The sequence below is a fragment of the Panthera tigris genome, chromosome C2, assembly GCF_018350195.1.
Source record: "Panthera tigris isolate Pti1 chromosome C2, P.tigris_Pti1_mat1.1, whole genome shotgun sequence".
NCBI classification, from domain to species: Eukaryota; Metazoa; Chordata; class Mammalia; order Carnivora; family Felidae; genus Panthera; species Panthera tigris.
This window is the reverse complement of record NC_056668.1, coordinates 79,761,497-79,776,257: the sequence shown is the minus strand read 5'-3', so window position 1 is coordinate 79,776,257 and position 14,761 is coordinate 79,761,497. Positions and strand designations below refer to the sequence as shown.

The following is a 14,761-nucleotide window of genomic DNA, read 5'->3' as shown; positions in this document are numbered from 1 at the left end:
TGCTCATCAAATGACCATCAAGTATCTTTAAAGGACTCTACAAATAGCTCTCAGAGTTTGTTGATTCCTACCTCAAGCCTAGCTTACACGGATTGCTACACATCCTAATTGTCAACCCCAGTGAGAGTGTTCAAAATAAAGTATCTTACCAAATTCCCAACAATCTCTTGACACCTGGAAAGCCTGCCAGTTTCCTTCCCAAATTCACGTGTGTAGCATTAATGTATTTCCATCTCCAATCCCCTTCAAAATATATCTAAAGATGACTATAAAAGATTCAGCTCTACCCAGAAAGAATGTATTCTGATTCATCAGCAATGGGTTGAGATGGGGTACTTTCTCCATGAGAATCTTGCCTATCTTAAGGGATCAACATGACATTGGAGTCAATCAGGGGGGAAAAAGATGATATAACCTACTTTTTGTGGGGGAGAGAGAGGTGGTTAAAATTCATCAAGTGCTTAGAACTTGCCGATAAAAATTTGGGGCATTCCACATGCTATCCCAGACAGAAACTGTCCTAGGGATAAATGTGTAAGCCATCTATGTTTCCTAAATTTGGTGTGTCCAGACTGGTTAAAGCTAAGGGTAAAATTAAACCTCATAGAAAGTGCCATAAACTGCAAAATGGAGCCTGCACTAGGCACATCTCTGCATTTTGGAAGGCTCTGCATTTGTGGGAAGCATTCCTCGGAACCCACCAGAAATATCAGAGCCTTTAGGAGTGGTTAAAGGTTGTAAATATGCAAGTTTTTTCATATGGAAAGTTTTGTACCCAAATCATCTTGTGTGTCCCATGTCTGGGTGAAGTTGTCAGCTAAAGATAAAAGTTTTTTTTAAGTTTTTTTTTTAAGGATATAAATATCCATAGATCCTTAATGTTTTGAAAAAATAATGTATTTTCCAGATTTCCCTTCTGGTAAAGGTTTGGTTCAGGTTGTTCACATCAGTCCTACAACTGAATACAACTAAAAAGGCTGGATAAAATATATTTAAATAATCTTTTCAAAGGCATCAAAGAGATTATAAAATAGCAAGGAATCATCAGGCCGAAAGTAAAGAGAAGTCAAGGATCTAGAGAAGGGAACAAGCCTGAAGCCACTTTTGTCCTGATAGCACTAGCTAATCCCAGAAAACTAGAACCTCCCGTTTTATGGCCTATCAGGTTAAGAAGAGGACTAACTCTAGATCCATACAAGTTGGGGGACCTGACAGGAGGCCTTCCCCTACAACAACCTGGGTTCCAGGATCTCAGAATGAAGGGAGCAAGAATTGGAATAATCTAAAGAGAATTAAAACATGGTAAAAATCCCTTGCATTGTCCAGGGTATATCAAACTCTGAACAGGCGATCCCAGACTGATGGTGCCCCCAGGTGCCTGGCAGAAGCAAATGCAAGTACTCTTTGGGGTAAAGTACCTTCTTTATAGGCCTCACAGTTAGTTATTCCTGCAAAATAACATGTCAAGTGCAATGACTAGCACAGAGTCAAAGATACCCAGCACATAAGAAAATTAGAATCAGGGAATGAAACCACCATAAAGAGATCATCAAAAACTGTCAGTGTAGGCCCCAGCATCTCTGTTTTAATGGGCCATCCAAGTCATTCTGATACATGCTAAAGCTTGAGAATTACTGCTTTATACTTTAATTCACATAAATATGCATCCTACACACAAAAATGTGTACATGTGTTAGGTCTAGGGGAGGGCCCAAGAATTTGCATTTCTAACAAGTTCCCAGATGATGCTCATGCCAGACTATGCTTTGAGGAACATGGGTATAAAAAAAGGAATTACTCTGCAGGTCACAATAGTGGTTACCTGTGGGGATAAGGGCCGTAACTTGGAACCAACATGTGGAAGGCTGGCAGTCTTTTCTTTCTTGACCTCAGTGGTGGTTACACAGTGTCATCATTAAATTATATGCTTATATTTTAATGCATAATGAGATCAGTGGTTGTCCCTTTTCCATTCGGTCATATAAGTCAAATACCACTGCACTGGTCCTGCCCACCATCATCCACCACCCTCATTTGTAACCAACTACCAAAGTAGAAAGTGTAAAAGGTTGCAAAGTTCCAAGACATAATTTCCTTTGCGTTAGTTCCTAATGTAATTAGCTCGCAAAATAGCTTTAAAACTCAAGACAAGAAAAGTTTAGTCTCAGTTTCTAAAAACCCTGTTAAAAAGTTGCTTAAAACCCAGAGATAGGATACTGTTTATAGTCTTAACTCTTTGTCCCCAGCATAAAAATACCTGCAAAAATAAGCAACAGCTATCTTAAAATTTTACCAAGAAAACATTCCCAATGTAAAAAGGTACTTTAATTTTTTCTCCCAAGTTAAAAGAAAGGAGGGGAAATCCTAACTTTTACCAGTCTGAACTTTCTACTCCAAAGAGACAAAGTTGCTTGCTTCTCTCCCAACTGCAAAATGAAAATAAAATACCTAGTACTGGCTGCAGTAACAGTAAAATCCTACACTCTTCATTAATCCTTACCTATGGGGAAAAGCAATATTCATCAACTGGTCATAAATCTGTGAACACTTTAAGAGAAAATTTAGAAAGTCTCTTTGTGGGAAGGGGAACAACAAAAAAAGGCTAAAAAGCACCATATTAAATTGATCAGTGCAGATTGTACTTTTAAGTTCCCACTCATAAACCCTCAAACAGCGTTAGTGAAATCTGGGATGGGGACACAAGTTTCTTGTATTTATACAACACTTTTTCTGGAGGCCACATTCTTCCGTAAACATCAACAAAGAGTTAATATTTGCCATGTCTGCTTCTAAATCAACATATCATATGACACAAACGCTGGCTATTACTCTGTGAGGAAACCATTGTAACAGTTACCACTGGTTCTGACTCTGGCAGCTAGTCAGTAGCTGCCTATGCCTTGTGATGTCCCAGACAGATATCTGAACAACCAAATGGTTTCCACAGCCAGGTCTGGGCGTAATAATTTATCTTTGGCAAAAACATATGCGGTTGGGTTTTGTTATGCCCATAAGCACCATGAGTGTGGTCACAAACACCTTCAACACCCAGACATACCTTCCCATAGATGTGGTAGGAACTGACTAGAGTGCTTTGCTTAGCTCCCACTATACCTTTGACCATTGCAGACCTGAATTCTTATGCCCCTCACAGCTTCTTCTTTCTTTACAACATCACAATATGACTGTGTAAGATGCCTAATCATTATTGTATCAACTACAGGCAATGTAGCAAGACAGTGTTGGTCGCTTAGCAAGGATCATTCCTGGATCCTGAAGGTTAGATCCAGACAACCTGGCTTGTGAAAGGCAGTTTTTGTAACCATATAATATACTGGAATTTCAGACTAATGTAGTTGGGGATATAAGAGCCTTATAAAGCTCCTCCATCCTGGGCAGGCAGAACCTGAGTAGCACCAGCCTAAACACCTGTCTTAGGAGGAGTTGAAGAGACCTGAGAAGCCACATTCATCAAACACTCCGATCCAATGCCCTCTGTGTCCATTATGTACAAGGTTATTCTTCACCAAGCTTCAAGCCAAGTCTTTTGTGAGATCATTTCAATTTAGAAAGTAATACTTACTTAAAAAAAAAAAAAAAGGCATAGCCATAGTTTCGGAGTAGAGCTGATCCTAGCAGAGGAATGCTCCCTTTCCTACTCATTGTTGACAATGCCTTAAATACTGAACTGGCCCTTCAAAAGTACATCCTCATTCAATTCTTTTGAGTAGAAAACTCCAGATTATCATAATGTAGCTGAGCTGGTTATATTAAATTCTTTCACTTATCTTGAGTATAAGTATTATAGTAATGCAAATATAGCATCCATTTATTATGGGCTACAAGCTATACTAGATTACCAACACTCCGGACATTTTAGACCACGGTCAAAATTAACGTTAAGAAAACATCTATAGAGCTTCTGCATTATTATACCTTTCAGCACAATCTGAGTACTCTCTCTCCTTGCTCACAGTTTGTTGTAGCCTTTGTGAGAATATCAGATTCATATGCAGATGAGCGCCACTTATGAGCTGTATGAAGTCATGCAGCTCATCCAGTAGGTGCAGAGAGGACTTCAGTGATTACTCTCAGGTTAGGTTAAAGATTTCACCCCATCTACAGTTATATACAATACTCTCTCATAACCACTTGACTTGAAAAACCAATCACAAGCCCACAAAGCGTCCCACTCTTTCAAGAAAGCCAGAATCCCTGCCAACAACACACTCAACCCAAGTTGTGGGTACACCTATTGATTGTCCTGCTCCCCTATGAGTCCTCTGGATTACAAGGATTGGTCTGGAGGATTGTGGGATCTTCCAGTCATTTGTAAATCTCACTGAGCTTCATGTGAGTTAATAATGTCCATGTTGTCACCTTTAAACCAAAGTTCTTTTACATACCATTTGTTGGTTTTATTCTCAATTGGTTAATAATAAATGGAACTGAGAAAACTTTTCAGCCTCTATTTCTTCTATGTGGCAAGTAGTATCTAAGTAATTTTCCATTTTGAAACTGAAAGTATTCAAGTATTTCATGTAGAGAAGTGGAGGTCTTCCTACAAGTTGGTTTTGCAGCATTTCTGCCATTACTGGGTTACCTGTATTACATGAAGTTTACATGAAATATCTGACCATACTCATCAGTGTAATTCACACTTTCTGTTTACTTGCAGTGAGTACAAAACATAACTTGATCATTTTTTGAATCTTCTTCCTTAGCATGTCTTTGTCTAGCTTTCTGTACATCTCTATTTTGTATACAACCTAAAATCAGTGTTATTTGAAAGTCTTTTTCTTTTCCCCACAGATACACAGCTCCCACTACTATATACCCTCCTGAAAGTTGAAATCTTTACCTCTTCTTTGTCTTTGATCATTTTCAGTGGTTAAAAGAACTCTGGAAACAGACTACATGGGCTTAAGTCATCATTTGTTCATTGTGATCTTGAACACATTACCAAACTTCTTTGTTCCTCTTTTCCTAATCTGTAATATGTGGATAATAATACCTAAAGTCATAGGATTGTTAGGAAGTTTCTACATGTGATGACGCAATATGTTTATAGATGTAAACCTCTATGACAACGCTTGACACATGATAAACACTGTACATCTCAGCTATTATCATATCTACAGCCATATAAACCCCACAGCTGTTGAGGTTACACATGCTCCTAGTCTTACGATTTCTGTGCTGTTTTTATTATACTAATCAAACTATTGACATATTAAGATATCCTATATACAGCCTACAAGTTTATCTAGCGGCCATAAGTATTTCTCTTGGATACTCAAAGGAGTAACTGAGCAAATGACAGAGCCTTCACCATGACACAAAATATACAGCATGGCTTTGAGGTTCCCTACCATACTCATTAGTGCTGGCTGTAGGGGTCACACACACTCCTGGGCTCCCATGATACCTGAAATAAAAACCACAAGACGAGATGTACCACCAATGGCAACGTAAATCAGGTATGTTCCCAGACAGTTGATAGCAAGATTATACACACATGTATACATATACATACACATTTACCCAGAGGTGGTCAACATTCTTGATAAAAGCCTATTCAGCCTTCTTCCTGCTCCTCCACAAAAGGGCATAAAGATTTTTTTTTTTATAGTGTCACTAAAAAATCTATGGTAGATACTCACCTGCTGGAAGTAAAGTTCAAATCTGGTGCTAGCTGAATGTTGAGTAGAGTTATAAAGAAAAATAGTATGTGTGAATCTACCTCTTCAGCTAGAGTTTATTTAGGTTATCAGATAAATTTGTTGTCAACAGACAAAATAATGACAGAGACTAAACTAATTTTGTTTATTCTCTATTTTAGGGAAGATTTCACAAAAACCCTTCTGCCTTAGTAAGAAACAGATGTTTACCCATATGGCTTTTTACTATCTCAAGAACCATTTTTGTTCAGATTCAACATGCATAAGCATTTCACTAATTCGTCTTCTACCTAGGATGTAGAAATCTAGAAAGAAGGGGGCGCTTGGGTGGCTTAGTCAGTTAAGCATCCAACTCTTGAATGTGGCTCAGGTCATGATCTTAGGGTCATGGGATTGATGGGATCCATGCTGAGTGTGGAGCCTGCTTAAGATTCTCTCGCTCTCTCTCTCTGCCCTTCCCACTGCTCTCATGCATAGGCACGCACATTCTCTCTAAAATAAATCCAGAAAGAACACCATTCTTACCTAAACACCTAGAAAAACTATAGAAAAGCTTTTCTTGAACCTGTTGGGAAGCTGAAGTTAGGGTGACCAACTGGACTTTTCCTGGTTTTAGTACTGTAAGTCCTATTCTTGGAAAACTCTCAGTACCACGCAAATTGGGATGATTTGACACCCTAGCAAGTGTTGCAGACCGAGCAAGTAGCCTGAGAGCCAAGAAAAGACTGGCCTCACCAAAGAGAGATAGGATGTGAGCACTGAAGAAGAGATATCAACTACTATACAGGGTGGTAAGAATTCAGCTAAAATTGTTAACACATTGCTAAAGGCCAAGTGAGGACAAGCAATAATGTTTAGAAACCCCTCAGACAAAAAGGAGCTTGTTTCCATTTCCACTTACAGCCTCTTCTCACTGGATGCTGATGAGAAAAACTGGGGACAAAGCAGGAGACCATATACAGCCTCCCTTGGAGGTGAAGGCCTTGCTGGAGCGGAGTAAGCTCCCATTATGGGAAGGACAAAAGTCCTGCCATACCCTTCCTATGAATGATAGCTGCAAGCCACTGGGAAAGGGGAAGCAAACTGTTGTCTCCAGGGCTCAGGTAGAGGACCCTCGATATTGGGTAAGGGCAAGAGTAAGAGAAGACAAACAAAGAGCTTCTATACCTGGATAAGGAGGGATAGGAAATGGTCTTGGGCTCAAGATCTCATGCCAATACAATTACAGGAATCAGGAGAGCCTGGAGCCTGCTTCAGATTCTGTGTCTCCCTCTCTCTCTGCCCCTCCCCTGCTTGTGCTCTGTCTCTGTCTCTCAAAAATGAATAAATGTACACAAAAAAAATGACTCATCAAAGATGCAAAGTAGAATTCTGTCTGCCATGGGGAGAGTGAGGAGTTGAGGAAGCCCCACCTGCAAGGCCTAAACATATAAGACTTGCCTAAGAGAGGCTGGACCAGGATGATTGGTCCTCTGGCTCCCACTACCAAGCTATCGAGCAGCAGGTTACAAGAAGGCAGAAAGGCAAAAGCATGGAGGCAGGCCTTTTTTTTTTTTTTTTTGCAGGTTAAAAGGAAGGTTAGAAGCTGAGAGTGGAAAAGGAATGTTGAGAAAATCCCTTTAGCCTTCCATCCCATCCCACATCTTAAGTATAAGGTAACACTAGAGGAAATTGAAACCAATGGTGCACTGAAGGTACAACAAGAAAACCCAAACCCAGGTCAACCACTGACTGATTCAACACCCCACATGACTGATGGAGCAGAAGAAGAAACATACTTACTTGAGTCATCACTATCTTAATTTCTACTGTTCTATACAAGATGCCTACCATTGGGTAGAAAATTATGAGACACACGAGGAAAACAACCCATTGTCAAGAGAGAAGAGTCAACAGAATGAGGCTCAGAGATAACCTAAGTGTTGGAACTATGAGAGGGATTTGACATAACTTTAATATATTAATCATATATATTGAAGAGTCTAGTGGAAAAAGTAGATAACAGGAATGATCATACAGAAAATTTCAGTAGAGATAAAAACTATGTATGTCAAATGGAAATGCTAATAGAAAACACAGTAACAGAGATGAAAAATACCTTCAAAAGCCCATCAGTACACTTGATACAACATGAACTTGGAAAGCATGAACTTGAAGCTGTGTAACAGAAATTACCCAAACTAAAATACAAAGAGAAAAAAGTGTGAAGAAAACACAAAAGAGTGTTCAAGTGTTGTAGGGTAATACCAAACAGTCTAATAAAAGTGTATTTGGAATTCCAGGAGAGAGAGATAGCAGAAGAAACATTTGAAGAAAGAATGGCTGAATCTTCCAAAAATAATAAAATATACCAAACCACAGATACAAAAAGCTCACTGAGTCCCAAGTAGGATAAATACCAAAAGATACACACCCCGATACATTTTTTTCAAACTGCTGAAAAGTCAAGAGAAAATCTTGAAGGTAGCCAGAGAAAAAGACACATTACAGAGAAACAAAGAATTACAGCTGGCTTAGAAACTATGCAACTCAGAATATAGTGGAGTTAATACCTATAAAACATTAATGAAAAATACTGTTAGTCCAGAATACTGTGCCCAGGGAAAACATCTTTCAGATATGATGGAAAAATAGACTTTAAAAGACAGACAGAACAACAAAACAAACAAACAAACAAAAAAAAACAAGAAAATTTATTATCAATAGACCTGCACTAAAATAAAGGTCAAAACAACCTTCTCCAGGGGCACCTGGATGGCTCAGTCTGTTAAGCCTCCAACTCTTGATTTTGGCTCAGGTCATGATCTCATAGTTCATGGGTTTAAGCCTCTCATCACAGTGGAGAGCCTGCTTGGGATTCTCTCTCCTCTCTCTCTGTCCCTTCCCCACACCCCTCCCCTGCTTCTAAGCTCTCTCAAAATAAACTTAAAAAAAAAAAAGAAAACAAAAAAAAAACCTCCAACAGAAAGGATATGATACCAAACAGAACTTGCATCTACACAGATGAAGATCTCCAGAAATAGTTAAAATTAAAGTAAAATATAAAAGATACAGTTTATCATATTTTTAATTGTTCCAAAAGATAATTGGTAGCCTAAAGCAGTGGTTCTCAACCTCAGGCAATTTTGCCTCTCAGGAGACATTTGGCAATGCTGAGACATTTTTTTTTAATATAAATTTTTTTTAATGTTTATTTATTTTTGAGACAGAGAGAGACAGAGCATGAACGGGGGAGGGCCAGAGAGAGAGGGAGACACAGAATCCGAAACAGGCTCCAGGCTCTGAGCTGTGGGCACAGAGCCCGACGCGGGGCTCAAACTCACGGACCGTGAGATCATGACCTGAGCCGAAGTCGGACGCTTAACCGACTGAGCCACCCAGGCGCCCCAAGACATCTTTGATTGTTACAATGGGGGTGGGGGTAGGGACGGGGGTGTAGTGCTACTACTGGCATCTAGGGGGTATAGAGGCCAGGAATGTTGCTAGACATCCTACATCCTTAAAAGGTGTCCTCAAAATGTCAACAGTACCAGACTGAGAGATTGTTGTAGCCTGACTGATAAAAAGACATAAAGTACCAGTGCGTGAAATGAAAAAGGGGCCATCACTACTGGTCTTGAACATTAAAAGAATACTACAATATCACAAACAACCATATGCCCCCAAACTTGGCTGAAATAGACAAATTCTTTATAAGACACAAATGACTAAGACTCACTTAAGTACATCGTCTGAATAGTCCTATGTCTATGAAAGATATTGAATTTGTAGTTGAAACCCTTCCACCAGGGAAGCCTACAGGCCAAGATGCCCTCCCTGCCAAAAGTGAAGATCAGGACAAGACCAAGCTAGCTCTCGGTGTACATCTATTGGACATATGTCTTGTTAGGTGTCAGGAGAAACACTTGCGCTTCGACCTACTGGAAACTGCAGCAAGTCCAGAATTCCAAGTTATTCCCTCCAAGAAACCAGTCCTCCCCTCTCCCACCAACTCCCACACTAGGACCACTTTTCAGAAAACTAGAGGCTCTAGGAGCACTGGGTCGGGACTAGTATCCAACACACACTGATTTAGAACTAACCTCTTCACTTACCACATTGCTTTTAAGAGACATTCAAAACACTGGATTAAGATATTGGAGTCCACCCATTGTACTTTCCGTAACTAAAGGAGGATGCCCAAGTGAGAGCCTGCATATGCAGATAATTTTCTGCTCCTTTTTATATTTCAGATCAATGCATCAGGCAATTTCATCACTAAAGCTAATTACTTTTTAAGGTAGCATGGCTGACAAAAAGGAGTCATAATTTGTAGCAATATAATAATTTAGAGCAAAGATTGGTGAGGTGAGCTTCCCTTGCTTATTTCTTCCTTCCCCTCTTTGCATACTCTATCATTTATTTTGCAAAACTAGACAAACAGCCAAATCAGTAGAAACAGCGGCCAGCATCTGAATTGGTTCCAGGGGCAAGAGCTGACACAAGTTTGAGACTCTCCTGTACAAGTGATGGTAATTCTGCAGTTCTAGACCACACAGGGGTACTTTCTGGAAGAGGAAGGGCCATGTGAGTTTTTTGGGGAGAGGCAGTTTTTCTGAACATTTTAAGTTCATAAGTTTCATAAAGTTTGCAGTACTCTGAAATCTTTAGAACAGTGCTCTCCAAAAGAAATATGTGAACATGTAGTTCAAAATTGTCTAGTAGTTATATTAAGGAGTAAAAATAGGTGAATTTTAATATATTTTATTTAACCCAATATATCCAAAATATCATTTCAATATGCCATCATAATAAAAATAGAACATTTTATATTAAAAAGTGAGACATTGAAATCTGGTGTGCATTTTACACTTATAGCACATCTTATTTTATTTTTATTTATTTTTTTAAGTTTATTTATTTTGAAAGGGAGAGTGTGAGCAGGGGAGGAGGAGGGAGAGAGAGAGAGAAAGGGAGAGAGAGAGAGAGAGAGAGAGAGAGAATCCCAAGCAAGCTCCATGCTGTCAGTGCAGAGCCCTATGTGGGACACGAACCCACAAACTGTGAGATCATGACCTGAGCCAAAATCAAGAGTCGGATGCTTAACAAACTGAGCCACCCTGGTGCCCCATTTTCTTTTCTTTTTAAGATGCCTACTAACACCTATTTTTAAAGTTTTTATTTAAATTCCAGTTAGTTAATATACAGTGTAGTATTAGTTTTGGGTGTACAATCTCGTGATTCCACACTCCATACATCACCTAGTACTCATCATAAGTGCACTCCTTACTCTCCTTCATCTATGTCACCCATCTGCCCACCCACATCCCCTCTGGTGACCATCACCTTGTTCTCTAAGTCTAGAGTTAAGAGTCTGTTTCTTGTTTTGCCTCTCTTTTTCCCCCCTTTGCTCATTTGTTTTGTTTTTTAAATTTCACATGTAAGTGAAATCATGATTTTGTCTTTCTCTGACTTTGGTTTAACATAATACTGTCTAGCTCCATCCATGTTGCTGCAAATGGCAAAACTTCATTCTTTTTTATGGCTAATATTCCATTATATATATATGCCATATCTTCTTTATCCATTCATCAGTCGATGGACACCTGGGCTGTTTCCATAATTTAGCTACTGTAGATAATGCTGCTGTAAACATTGGGATGCAGGTATCCCTTTGAATTAATATTTTTGTATTCTCTGGGTAAATACCTACTAGTGCAATTGCTGGATCATAGGGAAATTCTATTTTTAACTTTGTGAGGAACCTCCATACCGTTTTCCAGAGTGGCTGCACCAGTTTGCCTCCCCAGCAGCAGTGAGAGAAGCTTCCCCCTCCCCACATCCTCGCCAACACCTGTTGTTTCTTGTGTGTTGTTGATTGTAGCCATTCTGACAGGTGTGAGGTGATACCTCATTGTAGTTTTGATGTGCATTTCCCTGATGATGAATAAAGCGCATCTTGCTGTAGACGCCTCGTTTTGAGTGCACGATAACCACTTGCAGGTTGTGGCTACAGTATTGGACAGCACAGCTGTCCAGCCTCTCAGCTTCCTTCTGGAAGCCTCTTAGTTCTTCCACATGGTGTCAAACAAGGCAGCCTCCTCTCTCTGCCCTCCCTGCCCCCTACACCTGCACCAGCACTTCTGGGGCATCTCTGAAAGTAGTCCCAGAACACCCATTAATAGAGCTGATTTCTCACCTGCCTCTATCCTTAGGCAAGGAGCCAAACATTGTTGCCTTCAAAAGTGTGGCACTTACACATTCTGCATATTCTCCGAAGGCCCTGAAATATAATGAGGGGTGGGGGTGGGCACTGGATCAGAAAGATCTCATGATTCCAACAACTGTGAGTTCAGGCAATAGAATCATCCCCCCCCCCCCTGTCTCTTGATGCTCTTAGTAGCTACTGAGAGGTCTAGAGAAGACTCCCTTGTAACTATTTTTATATAATTGAATTTTATCAAAGAAGGCCTTCAGGAAAAGATGAGAGTTGGGACCAGTAACAGGTTCATAATTTGCTGGGTCCAGTGGAAAAGGGAAAATATGGAGCCCTTTGTTCAAAAATTAAGAATTTTTCATCGTTGAGGGCAGAACATTAAAACAAGCAGGAGGCCCTCTGAGCGTGGAGCCCTGCGCCACTGCACAGGTTGGACCTCCGTGAAGCTGGGGCTAGGTGGGGCGTAGGTCTCTGGAAGAAGCAAGGAAGTGGTGAGATTACCTGGACGATCCTTGAGGAATGGAACCTTAAAGGACGCTCCAAAATCAAGTCTACTAGAATTCACCGAGGAAGAGGTTTTGAAGCCAGTGAGAACCATTTGGGAGGAAAGCAGTGAGGGGAAGAAGCAGGTGGGTAAGGCATTTGCCTTTGCTGATGAGACCACGGATTATCCCGGGTATTCATAGGGTCAAGCTTCTGTGGCCCCAAGTTGGGTAACGACAGACTGACACCCGCAACGGTGACTTGCAGGCCTGGGCAGGAGTGACTCCGAGGCTACTTCATAGTCGACTTTCCTCCTCTCCAAGCCACACACAGGCGCTGCCGGCGAGGGACCTCCGGGAGCTCCGGCGGGGGGAGCGGGTGCGAGCTGCGGCCAGGCTTCCGGCCGCTGAACCTGCATGGGGCGACCGGGTCACGGCCCGGGGAGCGGACTTGGCTCACCCTCGCCCGGCAGCGGCCCCTCCCGCGCCCGCACTCCCGCCTCCCCCACTGGGGGACGCACGCCTCCAGCTGCAGGAGACTGGGGAGGGCAACGGCCGGCCGGACACCCGCACCCGAGACCCACCAGGGCGGATCGCGAACCCGAACCCTGTCTGCTGTCGCAAAGGGCGGCCACTGCCCCCCGTCTGGCCTAGCCGCGGCCGCCGAGTCGCAGGGGCCTCGGTACCCCAGTCTCAGAGGCCCCTCTACCCGCAACTGGCGGCCGGGGGTGGCAACGGTTCAGGTCGTCTAACAGCCGCCGCTCAACCGAAACCCGGGGCTGGCGTCGCGCATTGGCCCGAGGGTGGTTTCCCGGGAGACAGGCCCCGCCCCCGGCCGCGCGCAGGGCCAGGCAGTTGTGGGTGTGCCAGGCCAGCTGGCGGATTCCAGGGTGGCTTGTGCTTGGGCCCGCTTTGGGGTCCCCTTCCATCGTTAGTTCTCCGTCTTGTTGCAGTGCGTGATCTGGCGCTGGGCACACGGCGTGGTGTCATCCTCATTTTGGATAAACAAGAAAAAGATTTGCTAGCTCTGGCGGCTTGCGGGCCAACACCCATAGCTTGGGCTCCAGTGGGCCAAAGAGCGAGGAACGGCCAAGGCCTCCAGGGGGCGCCCTCTCCACGAACAGCCGCCGGGCTCTCCGGGAGCTAGGCAACTCTCGAGCTGTTTTTTCAGGGCTCCCAATTTACTTAACCTCCTAGCTGAGTGAAGATCTCATATCTCATATCGCAGATTTCTTACGCAACTAAACGTTAAATAACTTACTTTACTTAAAAATAATATTAACAAACTATAAGATTCCTGTTAATGCAACATCTGTGCTAATTTAGTTCTAAATTGAAAGGAAAGTCAAATCTCCCATGCAGTTTACCTCTTGTTCACCTTTGCAGTAACTGCGATTGAAACCTGTTTCAAAACAAGCATGTAGTTGGAGATACTATTATAAAAGTATCTTCTTTCCAAATAAGTGGCTATAAAAGTTTGAATTAGATCTAAAACGTTTCCTATTTACACTGATTAAATCATGCAACAGTGAAACGTGTATCTTACCTACCTACATTATCCTGTGAATATCTTACCTACCTGTTTTCCTGATGCTATTTTACACAATCATACAGATCTTTAAATCTAATCATCATAATCAATGTCAGTATATTCAAATCTATCTTTAAGCCTATGTTATTTAACTTATGCAAAGATGGACATTTTGAAAGGTGTTGGTAAATGGGGTTAACAATATAAATTTGCTGATAAATAGCATCGTAATTTCCTTCATTTTAGGGAGATTGATTTTATTTTCTTGCAGTTTAAGAAGGACTTAAACTTTCAAAGGTATTTGAAATATATGTCAATTTCACAGTAGTTACACTTTTTACTTCCTTGATGGAAACAAAGCATTCCCTAGTCATTTCAAATAGTGAGCATATTCAAATAGTAAATATTTTAAAAACATTTTTCTTTATAGACCTATATGATTTCTGTGTGCAGGCTAAAACATCCAAACTTTACTTGTTAATGTAAGATTTACAAATATCATTTAAGGAAATTCATATTACTGGATTCTATGAGGCTCATTAGTTGTGATTTTTCAAGTCTTGGTTACTTAGTGTTGTTGAAGAATAATGCAACTGATTGATGGTACACATTACTACCCCAAAGCAGCTCACACTCCAATAATGGTATCGGAATAGGGTTTTTAAAATTGTTTTCTTGAAATAATGTGTGCATCAAACATGAACAACCCCACTATATCCACTGTCAGTAGTTATCAAGGGGAAAAACACTCTATCAGATTTTTAAAAATTAAGTTTTGGATTTTGAGATAATTGTACATTCACGAGCATTTATAAGAAATAATACAGAGAGATCTGTGCCCTTTACCCAGTTTTTCCCAAAGGTGACATTT

The 14,761-nt window shown here is 41.2% G+C and overlaps 1 long non-coding RNA gene across 4 annotated transcripts in view; it reads right to left on the bottom strand.

The window, feature by feature from the left end:
• LOC102956477 overlaps nucleotides 1-13,141 on the bottom strand; it is a 51,831-nt gene extending 38,690 nt beyond the window's left edge. The window contains exons 1-4 of one of the 4 annotated variants that reach the window (XR_006222152.1): nucleotides 12,944-13,130; nucleotides 12,379-12,772; nucleotides 11,860-11,943; nucleotides 5,186-5,428 (exon numbers count right to left, since the gene is read on the bottom strand). This is a non-coding gene — a long non-coding RNA (uncharacterized LOC102956477). Of the gene's footprint in view, nucleotides 1-5,185; nucleotides 5,429-11,859; nucleotides 11,944-12,378 lie in introns of those variants that run through there. The other 3 variants (XR_006222154.1, XR_006222153.1, XR_006222151.1) reach the window with 3 other exon arrangements.
• Nucleotides 13,142-14,761: the final 1,620 nt, after the last annotated feature.